At 27.8% G+C, this 24,285-nt stretch overlaps 1 protein-coding gene across 2 annotated transcripts in view; it reads left to right on the top strand.

Moving 5' to 3' along the window:
- The window catches only part of LOC113789868 (plexin-B-like), a 54,901-nt gene that overhangs the window by 12,808 nt on the left and 17,808 nt on the right, over positions 1-24,285 (top strand). For both annotated transcript variants that reach the window (XM_075820025.1, XM_075820027.1), the window contains exons 2-3: positions 1,243-1,868; positions 22,531-22,650. The gene's annotated coding sequence lies outside the window, so the exon portion shown is untranslated. The remainder of the gene's footprint in view (positions 1-1,242; positions 1,869-22,530; positions 22,651-24,285) is intronic.

Genomic DNA, 24,285 nt, shown 5'->3' with positions numbered 1-24,285 from the left:
AGTTAAGCCTATTTTCGTTATTTCTACATACATGTAGTTCTGGGTGGGGATGGTAGTCAAGGGAGAGAGAGAGAGAGAAAGAGAGAGTAAAGAATAAAATCATCATACCCAAAACCAAGCGATCCAGAAGAAAATGAAATGGAATGAAGAATAAAATTCCGTGTCTATGGTGGATTGTTGTTGTCGTTGTTGTTGTTGCTGTTAAAAGTAAAGTAAATGAAAAATAAAATTCTACAATTTTCATTCAATTCCATATAAGAAAATCATTGGTTACAATTTTTTTTTTTTTTGCCAAGTTAATTTAGTCAAGAATGTTGTTGTCGTTGTTGTCAATGTTTGTTTGTTTACATCATCATCTTACAGTTGCCAATGATGATGATGAGCTTTATATATTCTGTGTGTAATATGTCAAACAAATGTACAGAATTTTGGACAGCAAATATAAAAAAAAATTCTTTCATTTGCAGTTAAAATGTGTAAATCATTCGAGAAAAATTATCATTTTACAACGATTATTTGTTTAATGTAAAAGATTATAATAAAAAAAACAAAAGAATGCTAATCATAATCAGAAAACGAAAAGAAAGTATCCATTTTCAAATTCCAATGACAGCCAGAATATCTTTTTATAAATTAGAATCGAAAGCAATTCGCTTAAATTTGGCTTTGAAGAGATTTTCGGGTGTTTAACCTACTTAATATATTTATAAAAATAACAAAAATAAAGTTAATCTTTAAATTATCGTCAAGCAAAAAAAAAAAATGGATGCTTATGATGTGACCTTTGACCATATATCAATAGTATTTTGAATGGTATTATCGTTCATTTTCCTTTTCGGTTGTACCGATTTGGATTATTTAAACAACAACAGAAAAAAAAGACGATATCGATGATGTTCAAGTGACAAAAAAAATGTATTTTTTTTTATTCCACTGATATAATGTAGCGAGAGAAAAAAAATCGATGTCATTCAATTTATAAGCTCAAATTTCCATGATGATGATAGGTTTTCGGTAGAAAAAAAAATTTCTTTTTCATCAGCGTTATTTGTTCGTTTATTTCTGTTGACATTTGGATCAATTGAATAATAATTACATCTTATTTATTGTATTTTACAAACATTTTTCATATATTTATTCATGAATTTTGCTTCTTTTTTTCTATTTCATTCATAAGAATCCATTTTATACCTGTGAATATTAACATCTGTTCTTTTCTTTCATTTTATATTATGTTTACAGGTGAAACAGAAAATAATGAAGAAGAAAATCATTGCATTGAATCGACAACAAAACAAACGACGTTGAATGACATTCATTTTATCAAACAAACAAACCAAACACGCAAAGATAAAAATTACTACAACAACAACAAGACGGACGAAGTAGAAATAGTGAATTGAGAGTGACGGGAAAATGTCATAATCATCATTATGATAATTCTTTTGATGAAATAATCACCAACCAAAAACAACCAAAAAAACGACAACGACGACCTTTGACATTTTTTTTTATTTATTATAGATAATTTCTATATCGTCACCATTTACTATCGCTATCATCATCCAGATATAATCATTTGATGATGATGATGATGAAAAATGAATTTAAAAACAATTAAATGTTTAATTAACAAATTTTTCTCATGTCACTGATGATGATGATGATGATGATGATGATGAGATTAACATTAGCAAATTTGCTCTATTCAATTTGAAAAATTAAAAGAAACTTTGAAATAAAAGAGAAACAGAAAACAGCAACTATTTCGACACCATTTTCTTTGAATCAAAAGAAACCAGAAAAAAAAGAAACCAGGATAAGGCGACAAGTTTTTTTTCAAATCATCACCATCCGTACAATTTCAGGTAAGTTTTTTTTGTTTGTTTGGTTTTTCTTCGAAATTAATTTATTTTTTTTTTTTTTTTTGATTAATTATAAGAATGTCGTGTGTGTGTTTGCGAGAAGTGATGTGATGTACCTGAGATTTGTTGTTGTTGTCCAACAAGTTTTTTATTATTTTACTTAGAACGATAAAAAATGTTTTCTACTTCTTGTTGAAAATGAGGTCATAATGAAGTGTGTATTTGTTTTTTTTTCTTCATTTTAAATGTGTCATGTATTCTATGAATGATGCATTGTTTTTTGTTTTTCCTGTGAAATTAATGATGCTAAACAATTTAAAATCCCAAAACAAACAAACAAAAAGAAAATCAGTAACGAAATTCCGTTCGATTCAAGATGACGGTCATCTGGAATCATTTGTCATTCCTGTTTTTTGTTCTCTTGGTTGACAATATGGACCAAAATACTATGCAAAATACAGTATTTTCTAGGTTTTATTCAGGAAAAAAAAGATTGATAGATTGAAAAAAAATGTTGACAAAATGAAAATGAGAGATAAGATAAGAAAAAACGTATATGATGATGAATGGAATCCAGTAGTGAAAAAAAAACAAAACAAAAACAAAAATAGTGATCATCCAATAGCAAAAAGCGAAGCAGAGAAAGAATGCTTGAAAAAATCGATTCTTTTTCGATTCATTTGATCATCATCATCATCATCATCACATTACACAGATACCATCGTTTTGTTTTTTTTGACACTTTTTCCATGAAAAAAAAACATCTTCAAAACATTAACCCTCATCATTTTTGTCTAACTATAATGTTATGTTATGTTATGTAACCTATCATCACTGGTTCTTATCCACCACCACCAGAATCCAAGAAAAAAAACACGATAATAATACCGGCCTATATTTCTTATCTTGCTTTTTTTTTGTTGTTGTTGATGTTATCATAAAGAATATCTTTTGGATGTCGTTTACACATCGTTATTTCAATTCATTCAATTCAGAATGAATAAGATGCTAATTATCATCGACACTATCATCATCATCATCGTTAACTTGAATGAATGAAAAAAAATTAAGATGTTTTTTCCCTTATTTGTCGAAAAGCAAAGAAGCCAAAAAGAAATTCTCAATTTCATCATGTGTGTGTGTGCATTAAGCCGAAAGAAATAAATGGATATTTTGGATACTAACGGGGTGGTAAAGAGGGAGAGGAAAAATGAAAGTGAAAACCATATTCCAGAATGAAAATAAAAAAAAATTGAATTTTCATCGTTTTTTTAATAATAATAATAATAACGTTTCAATATTAAACATCATCGTCATCATGAATTTCAAAGAATATTCCTGTTTTATCTTTTTTTCGAATGTTTTTAGATGTAGATTCTTAGTTTGGATTCTCAATAACCTCGAGCATTTTTCTTTTTCTTTAAACGCAAAACCAGAAAATTTTTTTTATGATGAAAATTGTGTTTCTCATCATTATTTGATTTGATTTGATTCATCATTCTGGTTTCTTATTTTTTTCTTCTGGTTTCAGAATCTGTATTGAATCAGGCGGTCGATGCGGTTAGCAGGAAAGAAAAATGTCCCAAAGCAAATGTTATGATTTTATTATAATAAAAATGATGATTTTTTCAAGTACTTTCCATCATCATTTGATGAATTCAAAAATGATTTTCATTTTGATGAAATCTTCAGTTGTTGTTGATCAAAAATAATTAATTTAATTTTCAACAAATAAACACCTTGTTGTGATTTACACATTTTTGTTGTATAAAAAAAAATTTTCAGGAAAAGTTTTCAGGAATTTTTTTTTGAGACTCGAACGGTTCTTTGTTGTCGTTGTTGTTGTTGTTATCGTTTCTTGTCACGATTCAACAACAATTCGAAAAAAATACCGGAAAATTTCGTCGTACTGACAGCGGCATCAGCTTGGTTGCGTTCAGGTCTCCATAATCAAACCACAGAATTGATTTTTCATTTTTTTCAGCTGTGGCCATATTTTTTACTGAAAAAAAACTTGATTTGTTTGAAATCTTTGTCAAACAAAACCAAAAGAAGAAACTCGTTAATTTAATTTAATTTAATTTCAAGAAATTTTGATGGCAATTATTTTTTCTGCTGAGAAAAAAAACCAAAAAGAAAGAAAAGAAAATTACACATCATCCGCATCCACATGAAAAAGTGTCGAATATTTTTTTCGGCTGCTGCTGTTATATTTCACACTATGTTTGTTTTCGTATTTTCGTTTTTTTTGACCAGTTGATGTTTAGTCACGCAAACATTCTGTTTTCACATTTTATTCAGTTTAGGTTTACGTATACGGTTTGTTTGATTTTCGCGCGCCGCTTTTCTTTTTTATAAGTTTGTTTAGCGAAAATGATGCGATGTGTGCAGTGTTTACCAAGTGTGTTTATATCCACTTCACAAACAACAACAACAAAAATGATGATCCACCACCATCATAGAATTTGAAAATTGTTCATTTTGTTGGTTGTTGTTGAATGTTTTTTTTTCTACAACATCGAATCGAACAACAACAACAACAACTTTTTTTTCGGGAGAAAAAAATTGTTGAAAAAATTTTTGCCGAACCAAGGATGAAATCGAAATTTCATTTCGATTTTTTTCTTTTTTGTTGTTGTTGTTGGTCTGATTCTTTTGAAATTATTTCACAGGATAAAATACAGTGTAACAGTGGATAATGGGCAACGAGAAAAAAAGTAAAAAACTTTCAATTTCCAATTGGGAAATGTTTTTTTTTTTTGTTTGTTTCAATGTTATTTTTTTCCATTCTCATTCCACTGAATCAATATGATTCTATATTATTTTTTCTCTTGAATCTTATTGTTTGGGATCTTCATTTTTGGATTCTTTGGTTTTTTTCTCTTTAAATTTTTTTTTTTTTTGGACGTGCTTTTCATTTTATTTCAGCATTTTCTCTTCTTCTTATTCTTTTTTTGCCATACTGAAGGGTATTAACTCTTCAAAAAAAAAAACGTAAAACTTTATTTAATATCTTTTTTTCGATTCGGTGTAATATCGATATGTAAACAGAGAATGAAAAAAGAAAGAATGGAAAGAATTTTTTCTTTAAAAAAACCACATTTTAGATAACACGGTCGATGTCAAATTTGACATTTTTCAAACAATATCGATTTTGGAGTTTTCAAATAATTTCCATTTCCCCCACCACCACCACAATATCTGTGTTTGTGATCATCATTCGATATCATTTTCGTCAATTCATTTGGGAATTTTTCTTCTTTTTTTTTTTTGTTTCTCGAATTTGAACCAGAAAAACAGAAAAATCGAGATATCGAATCACATGAGAGAAACAATGAATGAAACACGTGCTTTTTTTTTTTTGATTATTATTGGTTTTCGATTGATCAGAAAACTTTTTTTTTCTCTCTCTCATTGATTAATGCGATTAAATTGATTATAATCTCAGAATGTAAAAGAAATTCAACAAGTCATGTTTTTTTCTACATTCAATTTTGATTGATATGAACAACAACAACAACAACAACAACAACAACAACAAAGTAAATCAATTAGATCCATATCACGAATTTTTGATATAATAAAATTAGTCACGTGATTCAATTAATTCTATAGTAACAAACATACAATATTACACGTACATTTAGCATCAATTCTAATCAAAAATTGATCAGATGTCACACAGACACACTGGTTTCATATTATTTTACACAATATGTCAAGATCACTCCTCCAAACCTCTGAACTTTGTGCTTTTTTTTTTCTCCTATTCAGAAAATTTATGACCAAAACAAAACAAAAAACGATTATGGTGATACGGGGTATAGGTCACAAATTTTTTTTGTTATTTATTTCTATTTCGACAAAATGACATGTCACCCATGTTTGTTATCCACCAACAATCATTACCGACCACACATAATAAATTATTATTACATGACATATACTACCCCCATCCTAAACAACAACAACAACAACATAGATGAAAACAGTCCCTACATACATTTATTGTGTAATAATGAAAAAAAAAGAAAGAAATCGTCTCTGTCATTACTATTATCATTGTGTTTACAAAAAGAAAAAAGAACATTGATTGTATAATATATGTACGATTTGTGCTTTGGGCTTTCGAAACAAAAAAAAATGAAATGAAAAATGAAAAATTGATGGAAATTTTGTTTATCGTTGTTTCTGGACACCCGGCCAATATATATCCAATGTGTTTGGTGTGTGACAAAATAAATCTGTTTCGTATATTGTCGCAGAAAAAAGGAGTCTGTAAAGTTTCCAATAAATAATTTTTTTTTTCTTTTTTTTTTTTGGATATTTTCATTCACATTTCCATTTACAATCAATTTGAATTTATGAATCAAATGTGAATGAATGAATGAATGAACCAAACAAAACAAAACAAAAAAACGACAATCATCAACCGGGTGGTCGATGATGGTCGTTTTTTTTCATTTCATTTCATTTTTGTTTTTTTTGGCATTTAATATTCACATATGTGTGACATTTAGAAACACTTAGAAATTATTATTATAGAAACAAAATCCGATTTTGATTTTGCAAGAAAAAAAAAAATTTTGGTAGACTTATTGAACAAGAAGAAGTGAAACAAAACAAAAAAAAACTTGCAAAGGTCATCAGAAAGAATATGCTGTCCATATCCACAAACAGAAAAAAAATTCACGCTGCCGTTGACCCCTGACATAAAACAACAACAACAACGACGACGACAATAATAACCAAATAAAAATTGGCTGAAGCAAATCGTTTTACGAAAAGAATAAGAAGATGAAGGGAAAAAAATGAATCGGATACGCCATATATTTACACACACATACACACACACACACAAACATACAGAGTGATTGAATGATGGATGTTTATTTATTATCATATTAAATGAAATTTGAATCTCTCACACTATTACTTGTTTCACCAATGCAACAAACCATGATTCCGGACCTACCACCATTATCATTTACACACACACACACACACAAACATTATCCAACAACAGTGAAAAACAAAAAACAAATAAATAAACATTCAATAAACAACAACAAAATAGTCGCCCAAGAATCATATTTGTTTTTTTGTTTTTGTTTTGGACCTATCGAAATGGACATTTAACCAAATAAATTATCTTACCTAAAAATACAAAAAAACATGCGCATAAAGTGAGAGAAAGATTGAAATGAATGAATGAATTGTTACACGCGTTTGTATGTGACATTGATTGAAACAAAAAAAAATTTTTGTTAAATTTGTAACATGGTTACATAATAAGTACATCAACATTTTCTCTTATATGGTTGTCATCTTTCTTTTTCTTTTCTTGATTTTTGATGTTTGATGCTTGTTTTCTATTTTCAAATGTGACATTTTCTTTAAGTGAATTGAAAACCAAAAAATGTCAAATACAGTTTGGTGGTTACCATATGGTAATCATTATGTCATTTTTGATATTGGATATCACTTATCTATTCAAAAAACTAAATGATGTTCATTATAATTTGTATGCGTGGGTGTTTGTGTAGTTAAGTATCAATTCAATTCAAGTTAATAGTCAGTTGGTAGCGGATAAAAGAAAGAAAGATGAAAATTTTTTTGTTTTTTTTCGTTTTTTTCCAGATCTGTAAACCCACTTTTTCACTGTCTGTGTGTGTGTGTGTGATTAACTGGAATTTTTCGTTTTTTTCCTGTCTTTAATTAAATAGCCAACCGAGAAAAAAAAACAAAGTTGACCAATGGTCAGTCAGCCATTTTTGTTTTTGTTTTTGTTTTTCATTATGGTTATTCAAGTCTGTCAGTAATTCATTCATTCATTCCAATCAACTGTTTATTCAACTGACAAATCTTCCAAAAAAAAAGAAAAAAAAATGTGAAATGTTAAACATGATTGGATAAAATTCAAATGATCCATACACATATATCATTTCGTTCTATTTTTGATGTGACAAAAATGTAATGAACCATAGAATTGAGAGAGAGAGGTTCCAGAAACAAACAACAACAACAACTAGACGAAGAAAAAGAAGAAAAATAAGCAGCTGTGTCACTATATGATCCATGATGATATAAATCATTTGATAGATGCCATTGCAAACATCATCAAGTTTTTTCTGAGTTTCTGAATGAATGGATGATGAGGGAGAAAAAACTTGATGATGATATTGATGATGAAAATCAATCAATTTTTTCTTTTAATTTATTGATTTGATTTGATTTGATTTGATTTTAAATTGAATTTTCCAGCAAAAACAATGTTAATTTCAATCAGTGGTTGTTTTTGGAAATTCATTATTTATAGATTTTCAATTGTGATTGAAAATCTTGTCATAAACAGAATAAGCTTTGAATATGATTGATTTGGAAACAAAGCAAAAAAAAAAAATTCTAATTCTACTTGGTTGATTGGTGATGATTGGAAAAAAAGGAGAAGAAGATAATGTTTAGCCACACACGCAGAAGACACCACTTGGGTTTTTTTTCAACCGAGATACATTTTATCTTTTCTTTTTCGTCTTCTTTCTTTCGTTTCATTATACGATAAAATATCCAATTGGAATTTTATCTCCGCATATTGGTTGTCTATTTTTTTCGTCAATGACAAGATTTTGATCTTTTAAAAAACTCAATGAATGAATGAATGAATGAAATGCTTTGAGCTTTAAGGTTTCAAGATTAGCATTTTTTTTTTTGAAAGATTTTCTGTTGAAGAAATTGTTTCTCTTTCTTTCTTTCTTTCTGTGTGATTTAACTGTCTTTATGTTTTTTTTTCAAATTCAAAAGAATTTTGGCAATCAAAAGAGAAGAAAAAAAATTCCAAACGAACCAAAAATGAAAAGATAACAGAAGCACCGAGAATCGAGAAAAACACACACACACACATACACTGAACATACACACAGGAACTAAGAATCTTCCGGTTTTCTTCCCATTTAAGCTTCCTGCCTGTGTTTTTTTTTTTTGTTTGATCGTTTTCGATTTATAAAGAATATAAAATATATATTAGAATCAAAAAAAAAAAAAAAAAAAAAACGATCAATCAATCGAATCAATCAAATGAACGATGAAAGAATCATTTCCCTTTAAATTTTTCATTTTCAATACCAATCATCATCATCATTATCATTATTATCATTATCATGTGTACTGCATCAATATTTATTTCTCTTGAACATTATTCAGTATGATAAACATCTGTTGATGAATTTAAAATTTTCGTTAAAAAATGATGTATTTTTTCAAATTAATTTTGGCTTCCAAGAAAAGAGAAAAACGAAAAAAAAAATTCACTGATCCCAGCCAAATATATTTTATTATTATTATTCAATATAAAAAGGATTTGTAATTTGTAATTAAAACAAATTGAAATTGATGAGAGAAAAATTTTGTTTTGATCGATTTTTTCTCTCTCTCTCTTTTCCTCTTTCTTCAACCAATATTCGTGTGGAAAATAAAAGGATTAAATTGCCGAATTTGGTTGGTTTGAATCTTCTTCGCTGAAACAAAACCACACTAACATTATCTCTTGTTTTTTCTCTCAATCATTATCAACGTTATTGGCCAAAGTTTTGCGAGAGAGAAAGAGAAAAAAACCAATTTATTTAGTTTGGTTTCGTTTAGTTTTTGGAATCCAACCAAGTCAGTCGAATGGATTAGATTCTGGCTAGATTTTCTTCTTCTTTTTTTTCATTTGAAGCTAATTCTTTCACAATTCTGTTTTTTTTCTTCATTTAGCTAAAGCAAAAAATTTCTCTTCACTAATCGAATGTATTTAGGATTCTCGACGGTGGTTTTTTGTTGTTGTTCGGCTTGGCTTTTAAGCCAAAACCATCATTTGTCAATGTAATAATAAGGTCTTTTTTTTCGCTCGAATAAAAAAAAACAAACAAATCCAATTGAAAAACGAAAATCTTTCTTGTTTTTTTTTTCATCCAAATGAAAATTACCAATTCAAACACAGTGTTAAAGCAAGAAAAAATAATTAAAACTTAACCGACATACAAACAAACAACGAAACAAAACGAAATGAATTTGTTGTTGTCAACGGTTTATGTTTTTTTTTCTCATTTCTTATATGACATCTCTGGTTGTTTTTTGTACCGAAAAGATGTTTTTTTCATTAACAAAAGAAATTGATTACAAAACAAACAATAATTCTTTGGATGAAAATGATTTCAACACAATTTTCATTTTCTTTTAATTTTTTTTTGTTGTTCATTGCTTTACAAATTAGATTTATCCAATGATGATGATGATTGATAATAAGAAACAGAATTTCTTATCATTTGATGTTGATGATGAAAATCATTATTTCTGTTGATGGAAAAAATGAAATTCTCATCATTTTTTTTCACAGATTTTTTTACCCGAAAGATTTTAAATTGAATGAAAATTTTGATTCGAATTTTGATTGAAAAACGGTTCAAAAAAGATTCGATTGACATTTTTTATCATCACCGACATCAGATGAAAATCAAATTTAATTTTTTTTTTCAATTGACAGTATTGACTGGCTAATTTCAACAAAAGGATTGATTTAAATAAAATCCATTTTTTGCTGAAATTCCCACATTTTTCTCTTTTCAGAAATCAATGAATGAATGGACTTTGGTTAACTTGTTTAGAAAAAAAAACTCAATTTAATTTGATATTCGCTTGAATGATTCAATTAGAAGTGGAAAAAAATGGAATCTTATGATACACGATGCAACCCCCTCTCGCTACACCTCTGATAAATTCCATCAATATTTCTTCACACACACACAAGAATAGGAAAAAAAAACTTTCCAAAAATAAACGATCATTGTTGGAGAAAAAAAAATAAATTTCCCAGAAAACATCTGAAACAATTTGTTACAAACCATAAACAGAAACAGCAAAAAGAATTTTCCGTTTTGTTGTTGTTGTTCACAAAACCTCATCGACCTCGAAATTTACCCGATAATAATAATTTTTCGTCGACATACAATGTTCAAAAACGAACCGAACAACAACAAAAAAAAATCGTCTATCAATGTTGTTTGAAGCGAAAATAAAAACTTGTTTTCACACACACCAAACTCTCACACCAATAACAACAACAACAACAATCATACACATCGATCAAATTGCATCGATATTCTTCTTTTTTTTCCGAAATTCTTGAATTCCGTTGTGTGTGTGTTCAATTCTATTCTTTATTTTGCTACTCCAATGTAAAATACTGATTCTCGTGTGTTTTTGAACACAATTTCCCTATGTTTTTGTTGTTGGTTTGTTGTTCAAAATAGGTTTCCTTTTTGTTTTGGTTTTTTTGGTTTTGGTTTTTGCCAATTGTAAATATATACTGTATATATCTGAATAGATAAATTGATTTGGTTTAAGCTCGAAATTTTTTTCATTTTGTTTATTTGTTTTTCTCCAAACTTTCTCTCATTTTCTCTATATTTTCACAGAATTAGTTAGTTAGTCAGCCTGATTATAATATTCGTATAAACATATCGTATAGAAAAAAATATGATGATGATTTTCTCATTTTTGGTTCCACAACTATGAACATTTAATTTGTTTGCGAAAAAAACTATTTAACCGTTTTTATTATTATTATTGCTTTTAGATTTGTTTTGATTTTTTTTTTTGGGAAAAGATTTATATTCTAGTATTTCTTTTTGGGTAAAAACACACACACATTAAACATTTGTAAATTAGTTTTGCGTTTTTTTTTCTTTTTTGGCACATTGATTTTCAATACGTTTTTTGGTTTTTGGTTTTTTGTCAATCAAACAAATGAATCGAAATCCAAAGTTTGATGCCAAGTACGTGTGTTTGTTTGATTGTGTGCGTGTGTTGGTTGAGTATAAATAGCCGCCGGAAACAATTGTATCAAAAATTTTTTTTGTGTCTATTTTCACACGCACATTCCCCTTTCTCCCAAAAAAAGTGTTTGATTATTGAATTTGCCTGGTTAGTTAGTTAGTGATTTTGAAAAAATATTCATCATCTTCATTTTGTACATTGTATTCATTGTAATTCTTGATTCTTGAAGGCCAATGAACTAGATTTCTTTCTTTTTTTTGAATTAATCAAAAAGTGAGAAATATTTCCAGAAAGATTTTTTACATTATATTTTTCTTGCGGCTGTTTTTAGGCAAATTTTTCTTTGTTGTTGTTTTCCAAATGTGATGCGGTTTTTGTTTCTTCTTCTTCTTGTTTCGTTTCGAAACAAAACAATTAATTATTCTCATCGACATTTGTTTCAAGTTTTCAAGTTTTGTTTATAAAAAAAAATTCATTCAAATGATTTCGGGTTTTTTTGTTTGATTTTTTTGTTTTCTCTCTTTCGACCAAATGGAGAAACGAACAAAAAACAAACAATTTTAATTTGAATGATCGTTATTATTCACCATTCATTCTATTTGATGATGACAATCAAATGATGGCAAACACACACACAGAGAAAATGTTACAATTTCAATTTCGGTTTTCTCTCTGTGTTTGATGCCGCTTTGCTGTTGGTTGGTTTTCTTCGATGAATAAATTTGTAAAAAAAAATATAAAGAAGAATAAAAACTTTTCATTCATTTTGATTCTTTGAAGAATTTTAAAAACAAAACAAACAAGTTTCAATGAAAATTCTTTCGGAAAAAAAATCAAACAAGCAAAATCTGTTTTATTTACAGAATTTGCTGTTTAGAGAAATGCGAATAATCATCATGGTTTTTAAACAGTAGAAACAAACAAAAAAATACTGAAAATCAACCAAAACCAGATTTTTACCTTGTCTTTTTCTTTTCTTTTCTTCTCAAAGGATCATCATCATCATCATCGAAAGAATCAGAAAAGTTTTTTTTCTACCCAGAAAATGATCCTCTTTGGATTCTTTTCTTATCACTCTCTCTCTCCCTCTCTCTTACTCACTTTCTTTCTTGGTGAATTAAATCCGGGAAAAATTACGACAGTTATTATTATTAAGAAAAACGTGAAAAAATATGAAAAAAAACTTTACAGGAAATTTTTTTTTTCATTTTCAATAAAAAGCAACCAACAACAACCATATCACCATTCACTTTTGCTATTGTGATTCGTAAATATATATTTTTTTCCAATTATTTTACATTTTACATTTTATATTTCACTTACTCACTCACTCACTACTGCTTATTACCATCAACCCAAATACAATTATGTACAAAGAAGAAGAAGAAGATATATCCAAAATATGAAGATTTTTGTTGAAGAGAATCCCTGAAATGAATACAGAAACATATTGCATATTTTCTAGCATTTTTCGCTAGCAAAACAAAATATGGCACCATTTCATTTTCGATGAATAAAAACGATGATACAAAAAAGAGAAAAACACTAGACCCGAAAATTGCTTGATAATTCTTTCTTTTCGGTTTTTTCAGAATTTTCTTTTCTTTTTTTTCGAAATGAAAAAAAATGAATTCAAATGTTTTTTTCAATATTGAATTCTCCTTGTATTATATCTTTTTTTTATATGGTTTTTTTTGTTCGTTCCCTATTCATTCATTCATTTTATTTTTGTCAAACGAAAAGATTTCATTGAATCCACATATTTTTTTCACAAGAAATTCATTCATCCTAACCATTATTATCAACATCATCATCATCTTATATCGATTCTGTGTCATTGGATTCTTTGGTTTTTTTACCCCGGGTCTTCATCATCATTTTTACCATCAATGTTTTTTTTTCTCAAAAAAAACAGAAACATTATTCTTTGGTTGATGATCTATATTGGTATTTTGTTTTTGTTGTTGTTTTTTAACATTTTCAATTTCCGTCAAATTTTGTTTCCATTTTTGTTTGTTTTGCATCCCAAAAAAACAAAACAGAATTGAGAAAAAAAGGCCATTTAGTCTGAATCAAATTGCAATTTTGTTATGATATTTAGTAAATTTTGATTATGACTATAAAACACTTGTTAATATGATACTAAATAATGATTGAAATGAATTCTGGTCATTTTTCTGTGGTTCAAATTACAATAATTAATTGCAATCGATAAATAGATTCTCATCTCTCGTTCTCTCCTTTTTCAACAAAAAATCGAATGACATTTCTATTGTTGTTGTTGTTGTTGTTTCAATTATCATTGATCGAAAAAAAATTATTTTATCATTTTTCCAATCAATAATGTTGATTTCCCCTATGGCCTAGACCAAGAAGACAACCAGAAAATAATAATAAAAAACCCAAAAACTCACCGATAATGTATACATTGATGACAAAACACACACACACTATTTATAAATGAGTGAATATCCAATTATGAAATTGGTTTCACACACAGACATACACAATGGATAAAACAACATTTTGTCACATTGAACAATGACAACAAAAAAAAAACAAAACAAAACTGTTTTTGTAGTTCATTGAACAACAACAACAACAACAAATACATCTTGTTTTTTTTTCTCGTTATTATTACCACCGTATGATGATGATGATGATAATAATGTTTATCATTAACAATGAATAAAATCCATAGAGACATACTGAAACACACACACACACATCGATATCAACAACTGATTTGACTGAATCAAACCAAATAACCGTGTAGAGGCCAAGAATATATATTCTCTACATTTTTTGATTTATTATATCAGATAGGAGAGAGCGAGACATACACAGAGAGAAATCTCATCGCATAATATCCGTTTTGCTGTTGTTGTTGTTGTTGATGTTCATCCTGAGAATATTCATTTCTGTGAGTGTGTTTGTCAAAAAAAAATAACGTTCTCTTTATCATTTTCAATTCTCATTCAATTTTTGTTCGTTTACAGAATTTTTCCATCCACACACTGATTATATTATGTTGTTTTTGTTTTCTGGTTTATGATTATCATTTTCCCTAGCTAGATCCAAAAAAAAATGACAATATGTATCATCATCAACAACAAGATGATATGGTGGTCATCGAGCTAGAGAATTCTAGTCTCCAAGGGCTTTTGATGTTATTATTTCAATGTTGTTGTTGTTGTTGTTGTTTAGATGAATCCAAAACAGAATCAGAATAATAATAATAATATTTTTTTTTATTCTCATTCATCACATTCATATGATTCGTATGTTCATATTATATTCATAACATTTGTATTTTGTTTTCCTTTGTATTTTCATATATTCATTATTTTGATGAAACAAAGAGAGAGAGAGAGAAAAAAAATCATTTCATCAAGTTAATCTTTGATGATGATGATGATGATAATAATAATTTTTCTTACTTTTTTTGAAGATTGTTTTTCATTTTGTTTTGACAAACACACAAACACACACACAAATGATGGATCAATGTATCTTTCAGTGTAACATCTTCGTTATCATCAAAAAAACTAAAAACAAAAACAAAAAAATCAAACAGCAACAAATTCTTTTCTTATCCAGAATATAAGAAAATGTAAACGAAGAAGAAGCTTTTAACTTGATTCTTTTTTGCCTTTTTTTCTGTTTTCACTTGGAACAACACTATAGGCTTTGGTTTTGGTTTGGAAAACAATCTCTCTCTCTCTCTCTCTCTCTCTCTCTCTCTCTCTGAATTGCAACGATAACAACAACAACAACAACAACGGATGATGATAATGATGATGATGATGAAAAGAATAAGAATTTTATTTATAATGTAATAAAGATGTCTACCCAGAAGAAGAAGAAGAAGAATAAGAAAAAATACATTCTAGTCGCTCAGATTTCTTTAAGACTTTATTTTTCTTTTTTTGTTATCATCAACATTGGATGTTTGCCTGTCATCATTATTGTTATAGTTGGAAATTTTATTTTATATTTTTTTTCAATTCCTACTTAATCGTATCCAATTACAAATACAAAAAAAATTTCTAACAGTGAAAAAAATATATATCTTCTTTGAAGAGCTATGCCACCAAAAAAGTTTTTTATCAAAGAATTTTTGTTTTGTTTTTTTTTTTTTGATTGTTGAAACAAAATATTATATCATATAACATTCTTTGATGATGATGATGATGATTATGATGAAAATTCTTTATATTTTTCCAAAAAAAATTTCCAATTTCTTGAATAACAAAATAACAAGGGAAAAGAAAATCTTTACCAAAAAACTATTATCATCATCATCATTAATTAAATGATAAATTTAACTTTGTTGCTTTTTTTTGCTGCTGTTGTTGTTGTTGTTTGGCATTCTTTAACATTTGTTATTTGTTTGTTTTTTCTTCAACATTGATTTTACTAATGTTGCAATCATGTTAATAATAATAATAATAAAACCGGAAACTTTTTTCGTTGGCATTCCTTTCGTTTTTTGTTGCTGTTGATTTCAATATTCTTGTATGATGATGGCTGATGAAATTGGATGCCTTTCGGCAGTGTTTTTTTTTCTTGCCCCAATGTTTATTTCATCAAGAAAAAGGCACACACACATAGATAGCAAATTAGCACGTTTTGTTTAGTCTGAATGGTTGATTGATTGAATGAATGAATGAATGAATTTTTTTGCATGCAATCTAATCAAACTGTTTTTTTTTTTTTTTTTTTTTGGTTTAACAAATCAAAAAAAACTTTGTTGTTGTTTTTACTATAAATCCGAAATTGAACCAAAAAAATCAAATCAACTCAAATAGAATGAATGAATTATGAGCAAGGCCAAAGTTCGTATGATGATGATGATATGATTTGTGTGTTGGATTTTATTTTTTTCTATCGCAAAATGATTTAGGTATTTTTTTTTTTCTTTTGGAATTTTCTGGCCGTCATCAGAATGATAAAAATATGTTGCAGCAAGCAAAAGATTGAAAGGATTGATTTATGAATCTTTTCTTTTCTTTTTTTTTTGTGTTTCAATGAACCAATATAATGGAAAATAATAATTGATAGCAGCCGGTGTTTATTTTATTTTTGTTTTTTTTGTTTTTCATTCAATGCAATGCAATGTAAGCAAGCAAAAAGAATTTGCATTGAATTTTCATACATTGATAGTGTGAAAATGAAACAGCCAAACAAAAAAAAAGAGGACAACATATGGATCATCATTTATTATGGATGCTTATATAATAATAATAATAATCATTAAATCATCAAACATACTTGGCTGAATCATCACATCATCATCTAAATAATGTTTATTCTTGGACGATTCTATTCTCTATCTATCTATCTATCGTTTTTTCTTTTCATCAACATTCTATATTCAAAGAAAATTTGACTTTGTCTATTAGAGAGAGAGAGAGAGAGAGAGAGAAAAAAAAAATGATAAATTTCTCTATTTGTTTTTCTTCTTTCTTTCTTTCTTTCTTTGGCTAATAATTAAACAAATTTACTGTGAATAATGATTAGAAGAGGGCAACGATTATGATGATGGAAATTTGTTTTTTTTAGTCCTTTATTTTCTGGAATGTATATGTGTTTGAGCTCATCATCATCATCATCATTGAGAGAGAAAGGGAGACGAAAAAAATGAAAATTGGCATCATTTATTCTGGATCATAACACACACATATATCTCATGTGTGTGTGTGTGTGTGTGTTTCATTTTGTCTATTTTTCCATCGTTTAATTGTATTACAGCCGCATCATTTTTGTTTTGTTTTTTTGTTTTGATGTGCAAAATGAAACAAAACAAAAAAAAATAGTTGTATGCATGCAAAATTCATCAAGATTGTTTATTATTATTATTATTAATTTGTTTTCATACATTATTCTTAAAATGAATAATAATAATGATAAAAATAAAATCACAGAATTTTATATTGAATTTTGTCACGAATTTTTTGTTGTTGTTGTTGTTGTTGGTTCTAGTTATGAATTCTCTGCATAATTAGGTTGACACAAAGTGATAATGAAATTCTTGAAATCAAATTTTGTCAAATGTTTTTTTTTATTCCTACCAATATTTTGAATGTGAAAATAATGCACATGGATGATCATTTCACATTCATCATCAGCTAATGATGACATACATACCGATAAAGTTTGAAATTTTTCTTTATCCAATCGCCATTCCAAATTGTTTGTTTTTTTCACATTGAACAACATGATTGAATGGTTTTTGTTTGTTTGTTTCATTTCAGACGTAAGGCAAAAAAAATTGTAAGGCAAAAAAAATTAGCAATTCTTTACTCTGAATAAATGAAGAAAATGTATTTTTTCTGCTGTAAACATTTTCAAGAATCTCATTTTTTTTGTTTCTTATTTTGGCTCTCTCTCACTCTCTTGGATCAAGATGGGTTTTCCTATCGTATTTTTTTTGGTTCAAGTTTTTCGTTGTTGTTTTGTTGATGCTTATGATGATGATGATGAATGGCAAGTCAAGATGGATGAGTTTCGTTTCGTTTTTTCCCTACCACCTCAATTCTCTCCATCTCCATCTCCATCTCACTCTCTCTCTCTCTCTCTCTCTCTCTCTCTCTCTCTCTCTCTCTCTCTCTCTCTCTCTCTCTTGTTAACGAATCCATCTTTGTCATCATCATCATCATCATCATTTTGCCTTGTTTCAAATGTTTGAATTACTCAAACACACTATGATGATGATGATATTCCATTCTATACGAATTTTTTATAACATTGAACATCATCAACATCCATCGGAGCTTCATAATATATTAATAATTCTTTTTTTTGATCCACACTGACAACATTCATTTTCATTTTGGTTCGGTTCGTTGTTTCGTCATTTTTTTTGTATAATATAACAGTAATAACAGAATAATCCAATTGTTTTACGGATATTTTCATTGACGGATCTGATGATGATTTGAATGATTTTTTTTCTCTTTGTTTCATTCGTTTTTCATATTGTTCAGCTGTTCCGGAATTAATAATTTCTTCTTTTTTTTTGGTTGATAATCCAATCTTTCAATAATCGATTGATTTGAACAACAACATAAAAATTTCATTTGTTGTCAAAGTTGGGTGATAAATTAAAATGTTAATTAATATCGACAAGTAATTTAAAAAAAAAAATTTGATTTTTTTTCTGTTGTTGTTACAAAACAAAAAAACTGTTTTTAATTATACTCACTGTTACCTTCTTCATTTGAATCTAATAATTGTAATTTTGTTTTGTTTTTTCTACTAATTGTACGCATCGTTTGTTAAATTTGAAAATAATTTGATGTTTTGTTTGTAAAACCCCCGGAATATTATAAGGCAAATCTTTCAAATGATGCGGATGATTTTTTTTCTTTGCATCTTCTTGGTTGCCATATGTTTGTGATGTTGGCTGCCTTTTTCAAAATGTTTCGGATGTTGTCCAAAATTTTTTTTTTCTGTTGTTTTTTTTTGGTAATTAATTCCATCATTTCTTGGCTTGTTGTTCAATTGCATCATTTCAATTTGCTTTTGTTTTTTTTTCCTATTTCCTTTTTCTTTCGATATTCTTGGGCGCCATCCACATCTACCACATTGTCTTTGTGCAAAAACACAAAAATCGACAGTAATCATCTGGGATTTTAATTTGATTTCGTTTTTTTTTTCGTTTTCTTGGGGAATTTTTCCTTTGGATTTTTTTCGTCTCCTAGTTTGTCATCGTCAAAAATTTCTCAGTGTTTTTTCAGGGTTGTTCAAATGAACGAATCTAAGTCAGAAACAGAACAAAGTAACTTTGATTCTTTGATGAATAATAATGTAATGGAATAAAAGGAGTAAATTTTTTTTGATGAATTTTGTTGTTATGTTTTTCCTAGATTCATTAAAACTTGTTCATTAAACTCAAATGCACTTAACAATTTGATTGATTGATTGATTTAGTGTGTTGATATTTTAAACCAAACAAAAAAAAACAAAAATCTTGATTGACCAAATTTATTTTTGGGAAATTTTTTTTTCCAGATTGATCATCATCATCATCTGACATATTTCAACAAAAAAAAATTTTCTGACAATGTTGTTCGCAAACATCATCCGGAATGAGTTTGATGGAAGATTTTTTTTTGATGAATGAAATATGATTTGTCAACTTTTTTTTTAAACTTTTATCAAGTTGTTTCAAGTATGTGTCTAAATTCAATCATTTTGTGTGTGTGTGTGTTTGTGAGAGAATAAGTGTCCGTCCAACTTGATCATTTCAATAAATAATAATTTTCAAGAAAGAAAAAAAGTTTCATCTTTGATTGTCATTAGTTGTTTGATTTGTTGTTTATATCACATAATCATTATTATTATTAGTATTAGTCAGAAAATCAAAAAAGAGAAAAGAAACAGAACCGGAAAAATTCATTTGACAAATGTCATCATCATCAAATGTCATATTGAAATCGATATTATTATTCACACATTTGATTATCATTTTTGGTTACATGTGTGTTTGTTTTGGTATAAAACCGTTTTTTTTGTTGTTCTTCTGGAATTTCAAAAACTGTAAATACTGAATAATGAAGAAGAACTATATTATATTATTGTTTCCAAGGGCAACAAAATTCTTTAATAAATAAATTGACAAAAATTCTTTGAAATATATCAACCAAAAACAACCAATTGTCAATTTATTATCATCATTATTATATGTGAAACATTGAAAATAATTAATTATTGATTGAAAAAATGAATGGAATGAATGAATGTTATATATAATTCCAGTGAAATCTAGTGATAATTCGAGAGAGAGAGAGAGAGAGAGAGAGAGAGAAATCGACACAAAAATTTCTCGATAATCGATTGACATTTAGCTGTTTTTGTTGTTGTTGTAGTTGTTATTCGGGTGAGATGTGAACTGTTTTCTGGTTACTTGAATTCAATTTTACCTTTTTTTTTTGGTAAAAATATGGTATGAAAACCCGGTAGAAATAAAAATTTATTACACAGAAACCAACATATCAGTAATGTGTGTGTGTATGTTTTTTTGTTGTTATTCATAAATAATTTATCTCAAACACACACAACAAAATAAAAAAAAATGGTTATAAATATAGAGCATTTATATGACTGGTAACTCGACATAAATATTATCCATTATTATTATTTCAAATATAGTTTAGTGTTTGTCGCACACACACACACACGCATAATATCATGTTATTGCGATCATCATGAAGATGATGAAGATGTTTATCCATATAATAAACAATTAATAATAAGGGAGAGAGAGAGAGAGAATGAAAAAAATTCCATTTCTTTCATTACAAACATGGCTCAACGATTTTTTTCTTTCAGTAAATAAATATCTATGTCAACAACTTTATTATTATTATTATTATTATGTTGTTTTGTAAATGAAAAATTCATTCAAAACACTCTTGCATACCTCTTGTATAGCCCTATAGGATTATAATATGCATTTTGGCCAATATTATTTTTGTTTCCTGAAATCAATTGTTTTGGTGAATGTATTCACTTGAGATGTTCAAACATTACAGAAAACAAAACACAAAATAGTTAGATGCTTGTTTATCCGAAACAAAACAAAAAACTAATGCGATAAAATCTTAGGATTCTTCAAAATATCAACAACAACAAAAAAAACTTGAGAATAAAATTCTTATTAAAATTTTCTTCTTGGTTTTTTGGTTGGTTGGTTGATGATGATGATGATGATGATGATGAACAACAATACTTGTCATTATTCTTTAACTAAACAAAAAATATATTCATCATTCACATCATCATGGATCAATGATGATGCGGATGATGACAATGAAAAAAAACAAAACAAAACAAAACAATCCCATCACAAACAATACCAAAAAATATAGTTTGATAAAGGTGCATCATCAACAACAACAACAACATTACATTCATAAGAAACAATTGAATAAAGTGGATGCGGTTTTTTTCTTTTCTAAATTCTTTCTTTCTTTCATTCTTTTCCTACTAAAATTCAATGTGGTTTGTGATGATGATGATGATATTGATGATGTGGAAACCAAACATCATCATCATCATGAATGTTGCAAAAAAAAACAAAACTAAAAAAGAAAGGTTTTGTTGTTGTTGTTGTTGTTGTTTCATTACTGCATAGAAAATACACACATTTGAGTTCATGATGCTAACCGACAATGATTATTGTTTTTTTTTTCTTTTTTGCTGTCTTTCGGTGTCTTCATCATCATCAAAAAAGAAAATGGAATCTCTGAAAGAGTTTTATTTTTACATTTATTTTGTGTGGATGTTTTTTTTTCACTATCCGCATCAATTTTTTTTTTTGTTGAAACCAAAAAGAGATAACGGTGATGATGATGATTTGCATAAATTTTCAATTAACACCCTTTCTGTCTGTATGTGTGTTTGTGTAATGTGATATTGAAAGACTTTTTGGAAAACGAAAACGAAGAAAATTGTACCGCCATTTGGTTTCAGGATCATCATCATCATCATTGATGGTTATGGCCTTTTACTGTTTGTTGCGGTTATTGAAACGATATTCAAGAGAGAGAGAGAGAGAGAAAAAAAAAAACAACAACAACAAGACATTATCATTTGAAATGGGATTCACAATTTTTGTTTGTTTGTTTGTTTGCTATTTAAATGAATAATTTATGTTGGCCGCTAGCTAATCTTATGATCATTATTTTATAATGATGGTGGTATATATACAATCCATGATAATAATGATGATGATGAAACAATTCATGAAAAATTCAAACAACAAACAAAAAAAAATTTATCGATACTATCGATACTTTATACTAATCATTTCTGTTTCTGTCTCTATTTTTTTCGTTTCTAACAGTATTAAATCTAATTGATTTCCATACAAAATATAATGACAATAAACATTTGGATAAGAATAACCATTGAAGAATTGTACTACACTGGATGAGCAGCACATACACAACTTTATCAAATCGAGGTAAGTTTCCAACAACAACAACAAAGAATCGTGACTTTACGAAAAACGACCCAGAAAAAAACAACGATACTTGTCACATTAATTTGATGTTGTTGTTTATTTAAGTTACTTAGTTAGTTAGTTAACAATACACGCATTTACAAAATTGATTTGTTTGTTTTTTTTCTTAAATAAAAAAAAAAAGATCTCTTCCAAATTTGTTTTTTGTTTTGATTTCTTCTTAATTCATTTAATGAATGTAACTGTGGGAATATCCATCCTACACTCCCCCCCAAAAAAAATAGATATCATCATTTCAATGACCATAGATCACCATAGTTTATTTATTGAATTCTATTTTCTGATAATATTGAATGACAACAGACAACAGCAACAACAAAAAACATTCGATCCGATTGAAATATGGCCCTTCATTACGATAAGAATAAAAAAATAAAAAAATAAAACCAATCAATCAATTTGACTGATTTCATTTGATGATTTTAGTCTGTTGTTGTTGTTGTTGTTGTTATTTTCACTGTCATCATTGATTTTTTTGTTGTTATCATTATCATCATCTTAGGAAAAAAAAATGATAAAGAAAAACGATTCAATTCAATATGATTCGATGCGGATAATGGTCATCACTATTATCATCATTAAATTATGGCTTATTGATGATAATGATTATTTTCATCCTTAGAAACGAACAAAAATCGATTTCGGATATAAAAAAAATTGAATTTTTTTTTGGATTTTATTTCATTAATTCTTTCTTCTTTTTGAAGTTTATTTGTTTGTTTGTTTGTTTGCTGAATGGTTCTTCATTTTTCAAAACTTCTTTTATCGTTGTTGTTGTTGAGTTGTTGTTGTTGTTGTTGTTTATTGGTGATAAGAATTATCGACAAAAAAATAATTTGTTCCAAAATTTCTTGTATTTTTCTCATTCCACTTCTGGATGGTGATAATATTTTATTGGATACTCTTATGTCAATGGTCAAATTGAAAAATTGTCAAAAAAATTTTGGATCATCAATTTTATGATCCTCCATATATGATGACGATGATAATAACAATTGACAATTCTTTTTTGCTCGCTTGTCGGATCTGATCCAGAAAATTAAAAAATATTGACTTTATGTGTTTGATTGGTTTCCATTATCAACATTTTCTTTAAATATCTAAAGATGTTTTTTTCAAGCCAGTTTCTTTTCGTCAATGAACATCGATATTGTCGTTGTTTCAATTTGTTTTCTTTTTTGTCTGTTGTTTTTGTTGAAGATTCCCAAATTTCATTATCATTCATCACATTTCTCATAACAGCAAAACACAGCACACTATCACATCATATTCGATCCGTTTGATTTGAACGACCCCCATCGATCGATCGACCGACCGACCGACCGGACATTAAATGTGTAAAAAAATAGGGTATTTTCAGTTTGTCTCGTTTGCTTAGCACTAAAACTAAAACTAAAACTAAAATGAAAACCTTAATAAAGCTAATAGAAAAATCATTTATAATAATTTATTTTCAATTTATTTATTACTCTCTCTTTTTCAGTGCATTTTTATCAAAAAAATTTGATCATTTTTTGTTTCGGCTACCCTTATTTCTCATATCTATTTTCTTTTTGCTGGCCGGATAAAATTACT

This window comes from Dermatophagoides pteronyssinus, unplaced genomic scaffold (genome assembly GCF_027571235.1).
Source record: "Dermatophagoides pteronyssinus isolate colony J.1.1.1.1 unplaced genomic scaffold, Derpt_VIB-CSIC_2022.12 sq0005, whole genome shotgun sequence".
NCBI classification, from domain to species: domain Eukaryota; kingdom Metazoa; phylum Arthropoda; class Arachnida; order Sarcoptiformes; family Pyroglyphidae; genus Dermatophagoides; species Dermatophagoides pteronyssinus.
The sequence above is the reverse complement of the archived record's forward strand: the minus strand, read 5'-3'. Positions and strand labels throughout refer to the sequence as shown.